This window comes from Heptranchias perlo, chromosome 2, assembly GCF_035084215.1.
Source record: "Heptranchias perlo isolate sHepPer1 chromosome 2, sHepPer1.hap1, whole genome shotgun sequence".
In the NCBI taxonomy this organism is placed as follows: Eukaryota; Metazoa; Chordata; class Chondrichthyes; order Hexanchiformes; family Hexanchidae; genus Heptranchias; species Heptranchias perlo.
Genome location: NC_090326.1, coordinates 159,555,785 through 159,577,138, shown reverse-complemented (window position 1 = coordinate 159,577,138; position 21,354 = coordinate 159,555,785). Strand labels below are relative to the sequence as shown.

Here is a 21,354-nt window from a genome sequence, read left to right as displayed (position 1 = left end):
CTGGAATGCACTGCCCAATGGAGTGGTGGAGGCAGATTCAATCATGGCTATCAAAAGGGAACTGGATAAGTACTTGAAGGGAAAAAATTTGCAGGGCTACATGGATAAGGCGGGGGAGTGGGACTAGCTGGATTGCTCTTGCAGAGAGCCAGCACGGACTCAACGGGCTGAATGGCCTCCTTCCGTGCTGTAACCTTTCCATGATCCTATAATACAATTATTATTTAATTGGGTTTAATATTTGATTCGTCAAGATGACATGGGTTTGCCCAGTGCCATCAGTGGAGGGACACAATCACACCTAATACCCCCCTCCCCCCCTTTTTCCTTTTTAAGGGGCTTAAACAAAAACAAAGAAAACCAGGGTCGTACCTGGAGATGGAGCACGCGGTGTCTACCGGAACGCTTGAGGCTTTTCGCGACCGGTGGGCACCGCAGGGGCTGGAGTGCATCCTGGACGAGAATAATAAAATTATAATTTGAACTCGTTTTGGTTTTTCTTTGGGATTTTTGCACATAAACACACCCTAAACCCCCCCCCCTTCTTATAAAAGGGGGGGGGCTAAAAACACACAAAGAAAGGGAGTCACTGTTGTGATATGATTGGTTGCCTTTCAGACAGACCATCAAGCCAAAGAAAAAAAAAACCAGTGTTGTGAATAATGTCCGCCGATTTATAATAGTGGCCGGGCGGTGGGGTGGCGGAGCGCCGGACGTGCCCTTTAAGGGGACGGCGTGTCCCAGGATGCTCGGCGCGGTGGTTGGTAACAGCGCCATTTGCAGGGCTCCGAGGTGAGCGGCGTCTTTAACTTTCTTTCATCTTGCTTCTTGATCGCCTTCCCGGCTCGGTGCTGCCGCGGTGCCCAATGATAACGGGTGGCCGGGGGGGGGGAGAGGCTTGAAATCAAAGTCTCATAGCCTTGGGCTTAGCGGGGAGGAGAGGGAGGAGCGGGAGGAGCCCCGGTCGCTGTTGGCGGGCGGAGGTCGGCCGAGCGGGCGGGCGGGCGGTGGACTGTGGGCGGTTGTTAGGGGCCAGGCCGGGCCGGGCTGGGTCGGGTCGGCTGTCTGTCCCGTCCCCCCTTCTCTCTTTGTGCTGAAGTTTTGTGTGTGTGTGTGTGTGTGTAGTTCGGCCCGGGCCTGAGGCCGATCCCGATGCTGGGGTTCACCCCACGAGGAGCAGCTTTTAACTTTTTTTTTAATAACTAAAACTGTTTTTCGGAAATATTAGGAAGTTTTTATAGTCTAAAAAATGTTTTATACAAAATTAATATTTTTTTCGCATTGCTTTCCTACTGCAATTGCTAATTGTATATCTCTATTTAAACTCTAGGGATTGAAATGCAGTGAATGCTAAGTACAGTGAGATTGTTTTCCTCTGGCTTTCTATTCCTTTTGTTCTCATGATATTTATTTATTTATATAATGTGTGTGTAATAAATACAGTATAAAATCTAATGCTTCAAGTGAATAGAAAACTTAATCAAGTTTTCACTTAGTTATCCAATTTGAAATATTGCTATAAAATGTAGACTTATTGGGTTATTGCACCAGAGGCTCATTTCAGTCCCACGGTTACTGTACTATGTGATTGCAGCACAAGCCAGCATTTCTGGAAGGAATATTTTGAGGCTACTGTGATCTGATGGGTGGGATATGGAGCCATTTCTGACTTATTTAAAAAAAAACTTTTCTGTACTGATGTGAAACGATAATGGTTACTTTTGAGGTCTTTATTTCATTTTTCTTGCTTTTCTTCTCTTCCCCCCCCCCCCCCCCCCCCCTCGGCCCCGCTTTTATTGATTTGTGACTTTTTAAGTATATACATTGGTGTTTCTGTGGTATATTGTGATTATTTGAGTAGCTTCTCCATTGTTTATTCCTTGCTGCTCTGTCTTTTGCTCTCGTATATATCCTATCATGAATTGTATAAACTAATACGCATTTAAAATAGCTTTTTCCTGAGGAATGATGAAACAACATTTTAAAATATGTTGCCTAGGGGATTGTGTGCAAATGCTAACTGCAAAGGAAGCTTTCCTCATACTTCTGTTTGTGTAATTAGCAATGGGATCTTTCCGAACCAAATTGTAACATAGCACAGATGCTTGTATCAAAATAGCTTTGAGTGTTGGTGTCTCGAGGCAATGTGTGTATGATAGTATGTAGCTTTCACAATAATTCATATGATTCCTGTTGAGGGGAAAGTTTTTTTTGTACGTGAGGGTGCGTCATCACACCTAATATTGTTTGCCATGTGCTATTGGAAAGAAGCCTGAACTTGGATTCCCTGACACTTCGTCCGAATGACCTGAGAAAAAGGAATGGAAAGAGACGCATAAGAAGAATTGTCCCTTTATCTTTCCTCTTTTTCTTAAACAAAACTATTAAATAGTGTAAGGGATACTTTTGCTGAGTGGGTGAAATTTTAAATCAAATTTTAATTGGGGTTGGATTTTGACATGTGTGGTAAAATGTCCTTCAAAGGGGAATTTTGCCCTTGGAGTTGACTTGTTTGATACCAATCTCATCTGAGTCAGGTTGTGGCTTCAAGCCTTACTCCATAATTTGAGTGCCTAATCTTCAGTCACTGCTCAAGGACTGCTGTGTTATTGGAGGTGAGACATTAAAGGGTTCCAGTGAATGTAAACGATCCCATCGCATTACTTGGAAAAAGAGTAATAAGTTCTTCTGGTGTCTGGGCCAACATTCCTCCCTCAACCAACATCATTAAACAGAATGACCAGTTAATCTGTTTTTATGGTACTTGCTGTGCATAAAATGAGTGCCATATTTGCCTACAAAATAACAGTGACTGTAAGTAATTTATGATATGTGAAGTGCTTGGGGACATTAGAGAGATGTGATAAAGCATTATTGTAAATGCAAGTTATTTCTTGGTCTCCCACGTAGAAATCAAACAGTTGCGATTAATGGTGATTTTTTTTTTCTTCTTCTGCGAACATCCTTTGACGACAGGTCATCGACCTGAAACGTTAACTCTGTTTCTTTCTCCACAGGTGTTGCCGGACTTACTGAGTATTTCCAGCATTTTCTGTTTTTATCCTTTTTGGGTTTTTATTATAGAACTGCCGTGTTGAAGTGGTTCTGTCTTGGTTGCCAACATGGTCGAATCCGTTCCATTTAGATCATGGGCTGGTGCCATGGCAACACAAAAGCAACTGCACTTTGAAAGTGGCAATTGCCAGTTCCATTCCTGGTTACTGGACCTACCCTAATGGCTGGGGAAGGTACAAATCAGCAAGTGGAAACTTCACTGCCCATACCAGTATGAGTACTTATGCCTGGGAGAAATGGCAGCCGCTGGTAACGGCCTTGAACGTTGCTGGTCTGATGGGGTGGGTGGAGAGGAACCTGAACTGAGTTTCCTGTAGAATATTGTAAACAATTTTACAACACCAAGTTATAGTCCAGCAATTTTATTTTAAATTCACAAGCTTTCGGAGGCTTCCTCCTTCCTCAGGTGAACGTTCACCTGACGAAGGAGGAAGCCTCCGAAAGCTTGTGAATTTAAAATAAAATTGCTGGACTATAACTTGGTGTTGTAAAATTGTTTACAATTGTCAACCCCAGTCCATCACCGGCATCTCCACATCCTGTAGAATAGGTAGCACTGCATTTTTCACCTTTTACAGTCTTGTGGCTGAATTCAGAGCTGCTGGCATGAGCAATGTTGTAAGGTATGTGCAGCATTTCCTCAAACAATGAGTGTTACTAATATTGGAAAACCCCTTGTGGGAGTTGGTGACTGTGTGACGGGAGCAGGATTAAGGGAACAGTCGAAGCAATGTTCTGTCAAATACAGTAGTCCTCATCTTTAGTACAAATTAATTTGTGTAATGTCATTTATGCAACACATTCAAAATCTTCACCTCGTCTGTGCACTTTAGTATAGAAATGGCTCCTAATCTGAACAAATTCAGTATCAAAGATGTATAGCATGATTTGTATTGCATTGAGTGTCAATGGTAGCACACTCAACCCTAATTCAGAGGTTGTAGGTTCAAGCCCAAAACACAAGGGCACCATCTAGGCTGACACTTGCAGTGCTGAAGGAATCCTGCATGGTCCGATGTACCACCGTTCAGAGGAAATGTTAAACCGAGGGCCTAGCTATCTGTTGAAGTGGATGTAGAAGAGCCCATGACACTATTCTAAGAGGAGCAGGGAGTTCTCCTGGTGTCCTGGCCAATATTTATCCCTCAACCAGCACTATCAAAAACAGATTAACTAGTCATTTTAATTGCTTTTCGTGGGACCTAGCTGTGGGCAAATTGGCTGCCATGTTTGTCCTCATAACATGAGTACACATCAAAGTAATTAATATAGTTGTGAAGTTCTTTGGGTTATCCTGGAGGTATGAAAGGTGCTATTATAAATGCAAGTTTAAAAAAAAATTGCTCTTAATATATGTGACAACTGGTGTAAAGATAACATGATGCAGTGGTGTTGTCCCAGCTGCTTTGGATTTTGTGCCCCTGCCCAAGGATGCAGCATGTTGTATGTTTGTTGCATGGTATATTCCAGGGCAGCTTATGTAAACTGACAAATTTTCACTTTTTAAAAAAAAATCAAAAAAATCTGGTACTGCTGGTATGGCCACCTCAAAAGTAGAACCCAACCTGAGCTGCTCTGGTGGCTGGGAATGTACAGCTGAAGGAGTAACTAATTTTCCCTGTTTACATGACATTGTGCAACTTGATTAAACATAGAAACGTAGAAAATAGGAGCAAAAGTAGGCCCTTCGGGCCTGCTGCGCCATTCAAAATGATCATGGCTGATCGTCTAACTCAGTACCCTGTTCCCGCCTTTTCCCCATACCCCTTGATCCCTTTAGCATTAAGAAATATATCTATCTCGAATACATCTAATGACTTGGCCTCCACTACCTTCTGTGGTAGAGAATTGCACAGATTCACCACCCTCTGAGTGAAGAAATTTCTCCTCATCTCGGTTCTAAATGGCATACCCCGTGTCCTGAGACTGTGACCCCTGGTTCTGGACTCCCCAGCCATCGAGAACATCCTCCCTGCACCTAGTCTGTCTAGTCCTGTTAGAACTTTATATGTTTCGATGAGATCTCCTCATACATCAGTCCAGCCATCCCAGGAATCAGTCTGGTAAACCTTCATTGCACTCCCTCCATGGCAAGAACATCCTCAGATAAGGAGACTAAAACTGCACACAATACTCCAGATGTGGTCTCACCTAGGCCCTGTACAACTGCAGTAAGACATCCCTGTTCCTGTACTCAAATCCTCTTGCAATGAATGCCAACAGACCATTCGCCTTCCTCACTGCTTGCTGCACCTGAAAGCTCGCTTTCAGCGACTGGTGTACAAGGATAACCAGGTCTTGTTGCACCTCCCCTTTTCCCAATCTATCACCATTCAGATAATCTGCCTTTCTGTTTTTACAACCAAAGTGGGATAACCTCACATTTATCCACGTTATACTGCATCTGCCATGTTCTTTCCCACTCACCCAACTTGTCTAATTCACATTGGAGCCTCTTTGCATCTTCCTCACAGCTCACATTCCACCCCAGCTTTGTGTCGTCTGCAAACTTGGAAATGTTACATTCTGTTCCCTCATTCAAATCATTGATATATATTGTGAATAGCTGGGGCCCAAGTACTGATCCCTGCGGTACCCCACTAGTCACTGCCTGCCACCTGGAAAAAGACCAGTTTATCCCTACTCTCCGTTTCCTGTCTGTCACCCAGTTCTCAATCCATGCCAGTATATTCCCCCCAATCCCATGTGCTTGAATTTTGCACACTAACCTCTTGTGTGGGACCTTATCAAAAGCCTTCTGAAAATCCAAATACACCACATCCACTGGTTCTCCCCTATCTATTCTACTAGTTACATCCTCAAAAAACTCCAGTAGATTTGTTAAGCATGATTTCCGTTTCATAAACCCATGCTGACTTTATCCAATCCCGTTAATGCCTTCTAAGTGTTCTGTTATCACATCCTTAATAATAGACTCTAGCATTTTCCCCACGACTGATGTTAGGCTAACTGGTCTGTAATTCCCTGTTTTTTTTTCTCCCTCCTTTTTTAAATAGCGGGGTTACATTTGCTGCCCTCCAATCTGTAGGAACTGTTCCAGAGTCTATAGAATTTTGGAAGATGATCACCAATGCATCCGCTATTTCCAGGGCCACTTCCTTTAGTACTCTGGGATGTAGATTATCAGGCCCTGAGGATTTGTCAGCCTTTAGCCCCATTAATTTCCCTCGCACTTTTTTTTTACTAATAATAATTGGTGTTAAAATACTCTTCCAGAATCTAGTTATTGTGTATATGATAATTGTTTGGAACCTGGAGTTTCTCTTTCACATTACCAGAGATTGGTCAGTAACCAAAGCCGCTTAAGCTTCGTGTATTTTGTGCTCTTGTAGTTTGTTTTCTCTTCCACTCACTGTATAACTGTTTGGGTAAAAAGAGATTTCAAGTTTATTTCTATGAACTGCTTTTATTTTCTTTCCGAACCTGCGCTGCTCAACAGAATGGAGTGCAGTCCAGTGAGTGCTGGCAGGCCATGGGGACTTTTCCCAAGTGGCCATTCTTCTTGTGCAATCCTGAGCAGTAAGTATTGGCAGGCAACATGACCATCACAGCTGGTTCCATCCTCACCTGTCCACTTTCCAGCAATCGCCACTGGATAATGATATGACTTTGATGTGCTATCTGTACCTCAAGCTTTAGTTTGGTTGTAAATATTATGCTGTGTACAAAATGAATATTTGGAAATTGCTATTCGTATTCCCCAGCGGTAATGCCACAGTGGGACCTTGTGTCCTACTGAGCTATGCATACCAGGATATGTCAGGTTAGTCTGTGATCTGTGAATTATCTGATCTCCATAGTGCCAGTGGGGTACTAGAATTGTCTCCCAGCCTCCCTGGGACTGTGGGGGAAAAATTGGGTTCTCAGTGTTGCTTTGCTGTCCATTAATCCCTGCTTAAAAATGCTAATCTCTACATGCAAAAAAGACAAAAGTAGGCAATATGATGCTGCCCATAATCCACTGCCTTTCCCTCTAGCTAAATGCAAAAGTAATGATCACTTGTGCACAGTAGTGTAGGGCTGCTGATGCCTATGAAACGATACTCTACGTGAGGAGAAGAATTTCTTATTCATAGAATCACAAAACCTTACAGCACAGAAGGAGACCATTCGGCCCATCATGCTAGAGCCAGCTCTTTGAAGGAACTGTCCAATTAGTCCCACTCCCCTGCTGTTTCTTCATAGCCCTGCAAATGTTTCCTTTTCAAGTATTTATCCAATTCCCCAATGAAAGTTATTATTGAATCTGCTTCCACCACCCTTTCAGGCAGTGCATTCCAGATCATAACTTGCTGTGTAACATTTTTTTTCCTCCTGTCTCCTCTGGTTCTTTTGCCAATTACCTTAAATCTGTGACCCTTCTGTCACAGTTTCTCCTAATTTACTCGATCATAACTGCTCGCTGAATAAAAAAAAATTCTCCATCTTCCCCCTGGTTCTTTTACCAATTATCTTAAATGAGCAAATGCTTGTGAATTTCATTTGAGTGTTGAATATTGAATAAACCTGAGAGGGTGAAACCTGATGGTCTGTTAGTTCAGTCCTTTTGTAGGTTGTGGGTGATGATAATTGTACACTCCAGCACTGTGGTTATTAACTGCATTGAAAATAAAAAGAACCATCATTAGTTATAATTGCACGCAGTGCATTTCAGGGTTTTTTTTAATTTAAAGAATATATAGTAACATTGCATTTTAGAAGTTTTTCAGAAAACTTTCCAGTCCATAAAATAGCTGTTACTGGTGTTCATCTCTTATGCACACAGCCAGTTTAGTTCCTTTGTCATTTTAAACACTTGGATTAAATCTCCCGTATCTGTGCTTTTTGAGAGTAAAAAGGCCCAGTTCTCTTAAGCCTGTCGTGATAACTAAGGGCTTTTAAACTAGGTATCATTTTAGTGGCCCTCCTTTGAACCTTTTCCAGGGCCTCTATCACCCACCATGTCAGGGGACCAAAATTGAACACAGTATTCCAGATGAGACCTAACTAAAGTCTGTACAAGGACACTAGTTTGTTTTATACTGAATTTTCCTCGCTATACATCCTGGTACTCTATTTGCCATCGCAATAGCCCCACTGCATTGGTTGTGCACCTATTAGAGAAGTGTACTATGACTCCTAGGTCTCTTTCACGCTCAGCAGACCAATTCCGTACCAAACATGGTCTGTACTTGCTTGGAATTAGCGCTACCCCCTTGCATGACACGGCATTTAACTACATTAAATGACATCTGCCAGATGTGGGCCCATTTTCCCCCATCTCATCTAGATCAGATTGTAATTTTTTTTTCATGTGTGAGCCTAGCCCTTCATTGTACAGAGGTTAAACTGAATTTTTTTTTCCTCCCTTCCCTAGCCCAGATCTTCAGAAGCCAAATGTCATCCCAGCTGAGAACAGTTTGTCTTTTTCTTACTGATTTCATGTTAAATGTTTGGGGCATCATCCAGATTTTTAAAATGAAAGATTAATATAAATAGAAGCATGTGATTTAGCTTAAACTGTGATTGTAGAATTAGTGTAGTGCAAAATTGGCAAACCCTTGAACAGGATGTTTTTCCTCTATGGTAGCTACACTTCAAAAGTACTTCATTGGCTGTAAAGCGCTTTGGGACGTCCTGAGGTTGTGAAGGGCGTTATATAAATGCAAGGTCTTGCTTCTATACGACAAAGACTCGAGAAGCAGAATGTTATAGCACAGAAACAGGCCGTTCAATCCAAGTCTGTTTTTCCTTGCATGCGCCACTCAATCTAGTCCCACTCTTCTGCTTTCTATCCATACACAATAGTCTAATAAGAAGCAGTTAATACTGTTTTGATTATTCATCTGGGTCCATTAATGTTATCTGGTTGAGAATGGGCTTATTTACATAAATATTGCCTGAAACATTGTGCTTCCAGTCTTGTTGGGCCATGGAATTGTCACCTGTGCAATAATGTAGATTGTAATACAAGATCGATACCTGACGTTTGGTTGGATTATCTTTGGGGGCCAGGGAGAAGATCTGTAGAGTTTTTAAAAAAATAAACTGCCTGTTGACCATATCCCTTGAAAGATAAGTTGGGTTTGTGGTGTTGCAAATTGGACTTTTTCAAGGAATGGCCTCAATGGGCCAAATGACTGTTGGCTGTTTCACACTTCCTATGTTTTGTTTCTATCATGGGAAAATTTGCAGAGTCCTGCAGCTGAATTAACACAAGTAGATAGTGATTAGATTGGTGCTTCAACTGTTTGATGCCTGGAAAGGAGGAAGCAGCTCTGTCACATGTATGAACTGATCTTTTTTTGCAACACGGGATACCTGTACTGATGACTGCATCTGTAGACCCCAACTTCTCCCCATGAATAATAAATTATTTGTTCTTGGGATGTGGGCATTGCTGGCAAGCTTGGCATTTATTGCCCATCCCTAGTTTGATACAACGGAGTGGCTTGTTAGGCCACTTCACAGGGCAGTTAAGAGTTAACCATGTTGGTGTGGAACTGGTCACATAAGCCAGACTGGGTAAGGGTGGCAGGATTTCTTCCCTAAAGGACATTAGTGAACTTTTTTTTAAACAATAATCTGACTGCTTTGTGGTCACTTTTACTGATACCAGCATTTTTTTATTTCCAGATTTTTAAAACTGAATTCAAATTCTCAAACTGCCATGGTGGGATTTGAGCTCATGTTCTTGGATGATTAGCCCAGGACTCTGGATTTCTAGTCCAGTAACATAACCACTATATTACATACACTTGTTGTTTGAGATCATGTGTGAACTTAGCAGTCCGTCAAAAGTTGCTGATGTGATAAATTTTCAGCTTGTCTGCATCATTATTGCTGCTGTTGGCAACATGTCCTGATGACATTGCTAGCACCAACACTTATTCAATATGTGCACCAAGTACAGAGGAAAACAGACTGAGCTGGAAGATTCTAAATGGATTGGCCTGTGAAAGGAGATGTACACTGTATATCTTCAATAATTAAAGCTTGAGAGATTGCAGAAAGCTTGTAAAATGCTGATTAAGCAAGATAAGGCGTATGGGGCTTGAGTTTCTGCCTATTTATGGTCAGTGCATGGAAAATGTAGTCCATTAATAAGAAAGAAGCTAAAAATAAAGAGCTTGACTGCAGATGGCAGAGAAAAAGCCCCTAAGAAAGGGAAAGAGCCAAGAAAAAGAAATGGAGAAAGAAAAGATACTGTCCATCAATAAAAGTAAAGACCAAAGAATAAAAACTTACCTGGAAATCATTTTTATCCAAAACTACACCGGGATTGGCTCCATATGTGCTGATCAGCTGAGAATTCCTTAAGGAATTTAATAACTTTTAATATGTAGTTTTATTAAAATATTATGTATCTTACATTTCCCCTTGAGGAGAACTTTTTCAACTGTAAATTAGGAGTCCACCCCCTAGTCTGATTGGTCCTGTCTCTGCTTCAGCCGGAATGACAGGTGAGAATGAATTGTACTTATTGCTGTATCGTGCACTGTTTAGGAAACTGGTTTGTGCTGTAGGTGGGCATAAGCATGGGATGTTGTCTGCTCAACCTGCCCACTACAAAATGGTGGCCCTGGAGGTGTGACATGACTAATTTGAATCTTCTATATTTGGCAGATTATAGAATCTCGAGATTCATAATTAGTGATTCTATTCCCAAGTTAAGAAATATAGCTTTTTACTAACTTTTTTCCCCATCTATGGCAAAAGGTAAAACATTAAACATTGTCTTTACAAATAAACTTCCTATTCAACATAATTTATACTGTCTTGTAGTATGATAGGTTTGTGTGGTATTATAGCTTTGAGTCATATGTGATGGTGGAGGTTGAACGGCTGATGTACAATGTGACATACTTAGCACAAACCACAACTCACTCAAGACTGTAGAATCTCTCCTCACATTGCACAAAGTTGTGCACTCCTGTCATCCTGTCCTTACTGAGGTCCACTAGCCTCTTGTGCCCTAGTAAATACATCCTTACCTTCAAATCCCCCACGACCTCGCTTCACTCTACTGCAGTGACCTTCGTGTGGAGGTGCTGGTGATGGACTGGGGTTGACAATTGTAAACAATTTTACAACACCAAGTTATAGTCCAGCAATTTTATTTTAAATTCACAAGCTTTCGGAGGCTTCCTCCTTCCTCAGGTGAACGAAATGAAATCCTTTCATTTCGTTCACCTGAGGAAGGAGGAAGCCTCCGAAAGCTTGTGAATTTAAAATAAAATTGCTGGACTATAACTTGGTGTTGTAAAATTGTTTACAACAGTGACCTTCAGTTAACACCGGCTTAGTTCTTGCTTACCTGCCTTAATTTTGGGGATTGCTCTTTCAGTCACTTTGGCCCTTTCCTCTGGCACTCCTTTCCCAAATATCCTCACCTTATCACCACCCTTCCTGCTTTCAAAAACCTTCTGATTTAGCAGTGCTTTAGTATGCTTTTAAACCGTTCTGTTCCCTGATGCTTGGTGTCTATTTCTGCCCTACGCACTGCAAAGCGTTTTGAGGTGACATCTCCTATATGTGAGGGGCTATAGACAGGCAATTTGCTTGAAAAATTGAGTTTTGAGATATTCTACATGTCTGTCTATAATTAATTCAAGCATTTTTTTACATCAATATTTTGAATTATCCAATAATTTGAATAAATTAAAACCAAGTGGCAATCTAGTACTTAAGAAATGGAATTATCAGAATTTTTAAAATTCAAATTATCATAACTTTTTTTTAATATAAAAAGTACTAGATTGCCACTTGGTTTTTATTTGTGTCTCTTTATTCAAATTATTGAATAATTCATCTTTTGGAATTGAGTATAGAACTAAATGTGTTAAACAGGATGCTGTTGTTGAATTAAGTACATTTAGTCAGCAGTAGACACTTCTGTTTTTAAAGTGGCTCCTACCATACCTTTTTTTAAAAAAAATGCTTATCTGCTAGTTGTGCTTGCTCAGCAGTTTTCAAATTTTAACTTTTTTTCAGCCCAATGTTTTTCTTCAGGCCAGTCTGCTTATTTTTCTTTGTTTATATGAAATGTAATTGCTTTATTTTCTCTAGTAAAGTAAATTTGATGAAGTCCTGCTATAAAGGTGCTTTTTTGGAAAATTTACTAAGTTTCAGCCAAAAATGTGATTTTTTTTTTGCAGGAACAGGAGTAGATCATTAAACTCCTTGAGCCTGTTCTGCCATTTAATTAGATTGTAGCTGATCTGTACTCCATCTACCTGCCGTGGTTCCGTTACCCTTAATTCCCTCGCCTAACAAAAATATATCAATCTCAAGTTTTTGTTTAATTTTCAGTTGACCCCCAGCCTCAACAGTTTTTTTTGGAGGAAGAGAGCTCCAGATTTCCACTACCCTTTTCTGTGAAGAAGTGCATCCTGACATCACCCCTGAATGGCCTAGCTTGAATTTTACGGTTATGGCCCCTTGATCTGGACTCACCCACTAGAGGACATAGGAACAGGAGTAGGCCATTCAGCCCCACGTGCCTGCTCCGCCATTTGATAGATCACAGATCAGCAATGATCTTAACTCCATATACCCGCCTTTGGCCCATATCCCTTAATACCTTTGCCAAAAAGCTATCTATCTCAGATTTAAATTTAGTAATTGAGCCAGTATCAATTGCCATTTGCGGAAGAGAGTTCCAAACTTCTACAACCCTTTGTGTGTAGAAATGTTTTCTAATCTCGCTCCTGAAAGGTCTGGCTCTAATTTTTAGACTGTGCCCCCTACTCCTAAAATCCCCAACCAGCGGAAATAGTTTCTCTCTATCCACCCTATCCATTCCCCTTAGTATCTTATAAACTTCGATCAGATCACCCCTTAACCTTCGAAACTCCAGAGAACGCAACCCCAATTTGTCTAATCTCTCCTCGTAACTTAACCCTTGAAGTCCAGATATCATTCCAGTAAACCGATGCTGCACTCCCTCCAAAGCCAATATGTTCTTCCAAAGGTGCGGTGCCGAGAACTGCTCACAGTACTCGAGGTGCGGTCTAACCAGGGTTTTGTATAGCTGCAGCATAACTTCTGCCCCCTTGTACTCTTGTCCTCTAGATATAAAGGCCAGCATTCCATTAGCCTTATTGATTATTTTCTGCACCTGTTCATGACACTTCAATGATCTATGTACCTGAACCCCAAAGTCCCTTTGGACATCCACTGTTTTTAACTTTTTACCATTTAGAAAGTACCCTGTTCTATCCTTTTTTGATCCAAAGTGGATGACCTCACATTTGTCTACATTGAATTCCATTTGCCACAGTTTTGCCCATTCACGTAGTCTGTCAATATCGCTTTGTAATTTTGTGTTTTCATCTACACTGCTTACAATGCCACTAATCTTTGTGTCATCGGCAAACTTAGATATGAGACTTTCTATGCCTTCATCTAAGTCGTTAATAAATATTGTGAATAATTGAGGCCCCAAGACAGATCCCTGCGGGACTCCACTAGTCACACCCTGCCAATGTGAGTACCTACCCATTATCCCTACTCTCTGTCACCTTTCGCTCAGCCAACTTCCTAACCAAGTCCGTACTTTTCCCTCGATTCCATGGGCTTCTATCTTAGCTAACAGTCTCTTATGTGGGACCTTATCAAATGCCTTCTGGAAGTCCATATAAATAACATCCATTGACATTCCCCTGTCCACTACTTTAGTCACATCTTCAAAAAATTCAATCAGGTTTGTCAGGCACGACCTTCCTTTCACAAATCCATGCTGGCTCTCTCAGATTAACTGAAAATTCTCGAGGTGTTCAGTCACCCTATCCTTACTTATAGACTCCAGCATTTTCCCCACAACAGATGTTAGGCTAACTGGTCTAAAATTCCCTGGTTTTCCTCTCTCTCCTTTCTTAAAAAGCGGAGTGACGTGCAATTTTCCAATCCAGAGGGACAGTCCTTGAATCTAGAGAACTTTGAAAGATTATAGTTAGGGCATCTGCAATGTGCTTACCTACTTCCTTTAAAACCCTGGGATGGAAACCATCTGGTCCTGGGGATTTGTCACTCTTTAGTGCTATTATTTTCTTCATAACTGTTGCTTTACTTATGTTAATTTTATCGAGTCCCTGTCCCCGATTCGATATTAGTTTTCTTGGGATTTCCGGCATGCTATCCACTTTTTCTACTGTAAATACTGATGCAAAGTAATCATTCGACATGTCCGCCATTTCCCTATTGTCAATGACAATATCCCCACTTTCAGTTTTAAGGGGCCAGCACTGCTCCTGACCACCCTCTTTTTCCTAATGTAACTATAAAAGTTCTTCGTATTGGTTTTGATATCCCTTGCAAGTTTCTTTTCATACTCTCTGTAGCTTTTACTATCTGTTTTGTGACCCTTTGTTGATCTTTGTATCATTCCCATTCGCCAGGATCTGTGCCATTTTTTGCCTTTTTGTATGCCCTTTCCTTATGTCTTATACTGTCCCTTACCTTTTTAGTTGTCCATGGCTGTTTTTTTTGGCAAGTAGAGTTCTTGCCCCTCAGGGGTATAAACCGATTCTGTATCAGGTTAAATGTCTTTTTTAAACATTTCCCACTGATCATCAATCGTTTTACCCATTAACAGATTTGCCCAGTTTACTGTGGAAAGTCTCTGTCTCATCCCATTGAAGTCGGCCTTACCCAAGTCTAGAATCTTAGCAGCTGACTCACTTTTTTTTCCCTTTCAAACGCTACATTGAAATAGGGTAGATAGAGAGAAACTATCATATCTTTTAATGATCTTTAACACCTCAATTAGATCACCCCTTAATCTTCTATATTCAAGGGAATATAAGCCTTGACTCTGCAACCTGTCCTCATAATTTAAACCTTTTAGCCCTAGAATTTTTTTCTTAGCATTTTATATCAAAATGTAAGGACCACTAAAATCTATGTATGGTATTAATAAGCCCACAGTAATAACCTTTCTGCACTACAGATAAACCACAGGCATGTGTTTGAGAATTATAATACAACTGTTGTGAATGGAAATGCTTCAAGGAAATAATGCTGTCATTTATATTGGTGTTCAGGCTTGGAAAAGTTGCTAAATGTGCCCGCAGTAGTTCATCAATGTTTCTCTGTTAAGTGCCTTGAAGAGTGCAGAATTTCACTCTGAAATGCTGTATGCAGCAAATCGAAGTCTCCAACCCTTCTAATCGGTTGACCTAAGCAAAACACCCAACAAACAAAAATAACCTGTTGCATTGCTAATGACGAGCAAATGGCTAGGGATCAGTCTGCAGCGCAACATCTTGTTAGGGTAGTAGACATTAACTGATACCAGATCACCTCTCCCACTTCAAAAACAAAATAGCTGTGCAGTGCAGTATTAATAGAATGTGCAGAGAGCATCAGGATGCTGCAGGATAGTTCAAAGTGGGGTTGGGGTTGACTGCAAGATATTGTCAATTGAAATACAAGGGCATGTGATGTGACCAGCACTCTGTTTATGACCTGCTGTCTTACTGCATCTAATTCACAAACCACATGTCTGTTTGTCTAAATAAAAACAAATATGTATGCACATATCTCTGGCTGGTCCCATTACACTTTGGTGCATGTCTCACTCTTAATTATAGGGAAATTTATTCGAGGCCAAATTCTTGTGGATGATTGGCCCATATGTAAATTTCTTCCACCATTTAAAAAAAATGCAATTTGGATTGTGCAGATAAACTACCTACCAACACAGGAGACAGAACATATAACCTCAGCCTTCACATGATGTGGGGTGGATGGGAACAAAGCCAGACATTAGTGATTGAATTTTGACCTCACCCTGCATAGTTCCCTCACCAAACAAACTGATGTAAAGACAGCTGCGGTTACTTTACAATTAGATGGGCACCGCTCCATCTTGTAATAAATTGCACTTAACATGGTGTCATTTTCCTGCCCTCATAAAACACCTGAATTACTGTGGGCTGTGCCAGAGGAAACATGCTAACATGTTAAAATTGGTACTTCTGCACATACTGGAGATGGAATGTTTTGTTACAAATGCAAAAACCAAATGCTTTGCACTTCTCAGCTAGTGCCGATTTACAAAGTGGGAGTGCAATGCAATGAGTGTATTGACACAAGAATCTATTCACTGGTATATCAATTCAGCCATGCTGCCATTCTAACTCATCTTGCTCTCTGGCAGAGCAGTGCTTAATTTTTGAGCCCTGCACACTATAACCACATGTGCCAGAGTGTATGTTGAGGCTTGAAACTCATCTGTTGAAACTAGATAATGGCTTCAATTTAGAACAAAATATGGGCGTTGCAATGTATGTGAAACAGGTAAATATGATTCTTTTTACAGTAACCAGCAAAGTAAATTAATTATAAAAATGTCTAAGGTATTTCACTGAGGTGAATAATGTTCTTCCTGTTGTAATAAGATACATAAGAAATTAGAGAAAGCTATTCAGTCCATCAAGTTGTATCTTCCACAAATCATGTGCAACCTGCTCTATCATAGGCTCTACCCCATTGCATTTAAAGAAGAAAGACAGACTTGAATTTATATAGCACCTTTCACGACTTCAGGACGTCCCAAAGCGCTTTACAGCCAATGAAGTACTTTTGAAGTGTAGTCGCTGTTATAATGTAGGAAACACAGCAGCCAATTTGCACACTGCAAGGTCCCACAAACAGCAATGTGATAGTGACTAGATAATCTGTTTTTAGATGTTTCAGCAATAAATATTGGCCAGATAGTACCGTGGGATCTTTTACGTCTACCTGAGAGGGGCAGACTGAGCCTTGGTTTAATCATCCGAAAGAAGGCACCTCCAACAGTGCAGCACTCCCTCCAGTACTGCACTGGAGTGTTAGCCTAGATTTTGTGCTAAAGCCCCTAGAGTGGGACTTGAACCCACAACCTTCTAACTCTGAGGCGAGAGTGCTACCACTCACTCTTGGGGAAAAGTTGCCTAAAGCTTTTCCTACCCTACACCTTCAATAAGTGAATAAAACTCCTGCCTCTTCATCCTTCACTGATTTCCTTTTTCCTTCTGCTGGGGTCATTGTGTTCTGGCTCTCATTACCGTAAGGGAAATAAATTCAAGAAATTATGTTGAGGTTATTAACACAAAGTGATCAATCACCTGAAATAGACTTCTGGGTAGAGCAATGGAGGGGAAAAAACCCAGAACACACCAGCAACATCAACTTGCATTTATATAGAGCCTTAAATGTAGAAAATGTCCCAAGGTGCTTTAAGAGCAGGAGAAACAAAAATCAATGTGCATAGATATCGAGTCATAGACAGATTAAGAGAAGTGACTGAAATCTTGGTTGAATAGAGGCAGAGGGATTTAGGGAGAGAGTTCCAGAGACTAGAACCCAGTTGCCTGAAGGCTCTGCCACCAATGGTGGGGCAAGGGCCGGGCATATGCAAAAAGCTAAGGCTAGAGGACTGAAGGGTGCAGAAGAGGTTCTAGGCTGGAAGAGGTTGCAGAGATGGAATGGACTGCAGTCATGGAGCGATTTGAAGGTGAGGATGATTTTAAATTTAATGTGTTGGGTGAATGGGGGTGGGGGCAGTGTAGGTTAGTGAGGACGGGATGACATGTATTGAACAGGGTATGGAAGGCTTTGTTTTGGACCAGTTGTAGTTTGTGCAGGGTGGAGATGGAAGGCCAGTGAAGAGGGCATTAGAGAAATCAATTCTAGTTGTGATGAAAGTGTGGATGAGGCTTTGAGCGGCAGAGGGTCTGAGACGGGCAGTGTTGTAGAGGTGAATCGTTTAAGAAACTGTTGGATGCTGTGATGGGGGACTGTATAATCATTTATGACAGTTAAATTAAAGTGGGTCAAATGGTTTCCCTCATTTGTATACATTTTGTGATCTTGTATAGTGTTCAGTCACTATCTGCATTTATCGTTGCGACCTTCAACCCCGTAACTAATCACATATTTATCCAGCTGTCTTTAGCAGCTTTTATAGTATTCTAGACCACTGTTTCCCGACACACGGCTCTAGTGCAGCTGGCTGTAAACCTGCAAGATCCGGTAAATTGGTTGGTGCAAAATCCGGTAAAAATGTGAGACCTGTGCGATGGAATCGGTGGTGCTTGCATGGATCTCGCACGGTACAAAAGCCAATTTAAAAAGGAGGCACAGTTAGATTTTCCATGAACTCACAGCTCTATATCATAGAATCTTAGAATGATACAGCACAGGCTGTTCGAAAGAGCTATCCAATTATTCCCACTCCCCTGCTCTTTCCCCATAGCCCTGCAATTTCCCCCCTTTCAAGTATTTATCCAATTCCGTTTTGAAAGTTAATGAATCTGCTTCCACCACCCAGGCAGTACATTCCAGATTGTAACAATTCGCTGATGTAAATTTTTTTTCCCTCATGTCTCCTCTGGTTCTTTTACCAATTACCTTAAATCTGTGTTCTCTGGTTACTGACCCTTCTGCCACTGGAAACAGTTTCTCCTTATTTTCTCTATCAAAACCCTTCCTGATTTTGAACACCTCTATCAAATCTCCCCTTAACGTTCTCTGCTCTTAGGAGAACAACCCCAGTTTCTCTAGTCTTTCATCCCTGGTACCATTCTAGTAAATCTTCTCTGCTCCCTCTCCAAGGCCTTGACATCCTTCTGTAAACAATTTCACAACACCAAGTTATAGTCCAACGATTTTATTTGAAATTTACAAGCTTTCGGAGGCTTCCTCCTTCCTCAGGTAAATGTCAGGAACTCCTGACATCTTGACATCCTTCCTAAAATGTAGTGCCCAGAATTGGCCACAATACCCAGCTGTGCTCTAACCAGTACTTTATCATAGAATCATAAAATGGTTACAGCACGGAAGGAGGCCATTCGGACCGTCGAGTCCGTGTCAGCTCTGCAAAAGCAATTCAGCTAGTCCCATTCCCCCGCTCTTTCCCCATAGCCCTGCACATTTTCCCCTTTAAGTCCTTATCCAGTTCCCTTTTGAAAGCCACGATTGAATTTGCCTCCACCACCCCCTCAGGCAGTGTATTCCATATCTTAACCACTCGCTGTGTTTAAAAAAAAAAGCTTTTTCCTCATGTCACTTTTTTGGTTCTTTTGCCAATCACTTTAAATCTATGTCTTCTGGTTCTTGACCCTTATGCCAATGGAAACGGTTTCTCTCTATCTACCCTGTCTAGACCCATCATGATTTTTGAATACCTCTATCAAATCTCCTCTCAACCTTTTCTGCTCTAAGAAGAACAACCCCAGCTCCTCCAGTCTATCCACGTAACTAGTAAATCTGTTTTTAAAGGTTCAGCATAAGTTTCTTGCTTTTGCACTCTGCCTGTATTTATAAAGCCAAGGATCCCATATGCCTTTTTTAATGGCATTCTCAAGTGGGAAAGAATGAGGTGTGAGTTGGCTAGGATAGATTGGGATGATGGTGGATAGGCAATGGCTAATATTTAAAGAACGTATGCAGGAATTACAACAATTATTAATTCCTGTCTGGAGCAAAAATAAAACAGGAAAGGTGGCTCAACTGTGGCTTACAAAAGAAATTAGGGATAGTATTAGATCCAAAGAGGAGACATATAAAATTGCCAGGAAAAGCGGCAAGCCTGAGGATTGGGAGCAGTTCAGGACTCAGCAAAAGTGGACAAAGAGATTGATTTAAGAGGGGAAAATAGAGTATGAGAGTAAACTAGCAGGGAACATTAAAAACTGACTGCAAAAACTTCTATAAATATGTCAGGAGAAAAAGATTAGTGAAGACAAATGTAGGTCCCTAGTCAGAAATGGGGGAAATTATAATGGGGAACAAAGAAATGGCAGAACAATTAAACACATACTTTGGTTCTGTCCTCACAAAGGATGACCCAAATAACCTCTGGAAACGTTAGGGAACCAAGGGTCAAGTGAGGGAGGAACTGAAGGAAATCCGTATTAGTAAAAAAAAATAGTGCCAGGGAAATTAATGGGGCTAAAGGCTGACAAATCCCCAGGGCCTGATAATCTATATCACAGAGTACAAAAGGAAGTGGCCCTGGAAATAGTGGATGCATTGGTGGTCATCTTCCAAAATTCTATAGACTCTGGAACAGTTCCTACAGATTGGAGGGTGGCAAATGTAACCCCACTATTTAAAAAAGGAGGGAGAGAAAAAACAGGGAATTACAGACCAGTTAGCCTAACATCAGTAGTGGGGAAAATGCTCGAGTCTGTTATAAAGGATGTGATAACAGAACATTTGGAAGGCATTAACAGGATTGGACAAAGTCAGCATGGGTTTATGAAACTGAAATCATGCTTAACAAATCTGTAGTTTTTTGAGGAGGTAACTAATAGAATAGATAGGGGGAACTAGTGGATGTGGTGTATTTGGATTTTCAGAAGGCTTTTGATAAGGTCCCACACAAGAGGTTAGTGTGCAAAATTCAAGCACATGGGATTGGGGGGAATATACTGGCATGGATTGAGAATTGGGTGACAGACAGGAAACGGAGAGTAGGGATAAATGGGTCTTTTTCCGGGTGGCAGGCAGTGACTAGTGGGGTACTGCAGGGATCAGTGCTTGGGCCCCAGCTATTCACAATATACATCAATGATTTGAATGAGGGAACTAAATGTAACATTTCCAAGTTTGCAGACAACACAAAGCTAGGATGGAATGTGAGCTGTGAGGAGGATGCAAAGAGGCTCCAATGTGATTTAGACAAGTTGGGTGAGTGGGCAAGAACATGGCAGATGCAGTATAATGTGGATAAATGTGAGGTTATCCACTTTGGTTGTAAAAACAGAAAGACATTATTATCTGAATGGTGATAGATTGGGAAAAGGGGAGGTGCAACGAGACCTGGGTGTCCTTGTACAGCAATCGCTGAAAGCGAGCATTCAGGTGCAGCAAGCAGTTAGGAAGGCGAATGGTATGTTGGCGTTCGTTGCAAGAGGTTTTGAGTACAGGAACAGGGATGTCTTACTGCAGTTGTACAGGGCCTTGGTGAGACCACATCTGGAGTATTGTGTGCAGTTTTGGTCTCCTTATCTGAGGAAGGATGTTCTTGCCATGGAGGGAGCGCAACGAAGGTTTACCAGACTGATTCCTGGGATGGCACGATTGACGTATGAGGAGAAATTGGGTCGAATAGGCCTATATTCACTAGAGTTTAGAAGAATGAGAGGTGATCTCATCGAAACATAAAATTCTAACAGGACTAGACAGACTAGATGCAGGGAAGATGTTCCTGATGGCTGGGGAGTCCAGAACCAGGGGTCACAGTCTCAGGATACGGGATATGCCATTTAGAACCGAGATGAGGAGAAA

The 21,354-nt window shown here is 41.3% G+C and overlaps 1 protein-coding gene across 1 annotated transcript in view; it reads left to right on the top strand.

Annotated features, from left to right (window-relative positions):
• The first annotated feature begins 761 nt into the window (after positions 1-761).
• nktr (natural killer cell triggering receptor) overlaps positions 762-21,354 on the top strand; it is a 191,920-nt gene continuing 171,327 nt past the window's right edge. Inside the window, exon 1 of the mRNA XM_067968218.1 lies at positions 762-792. The gene's annotated coding sequence lies outside the window, so the exon portion shown is untranslated. The remainder of the gene's footprint in view (positions 793-21,354) is intronic.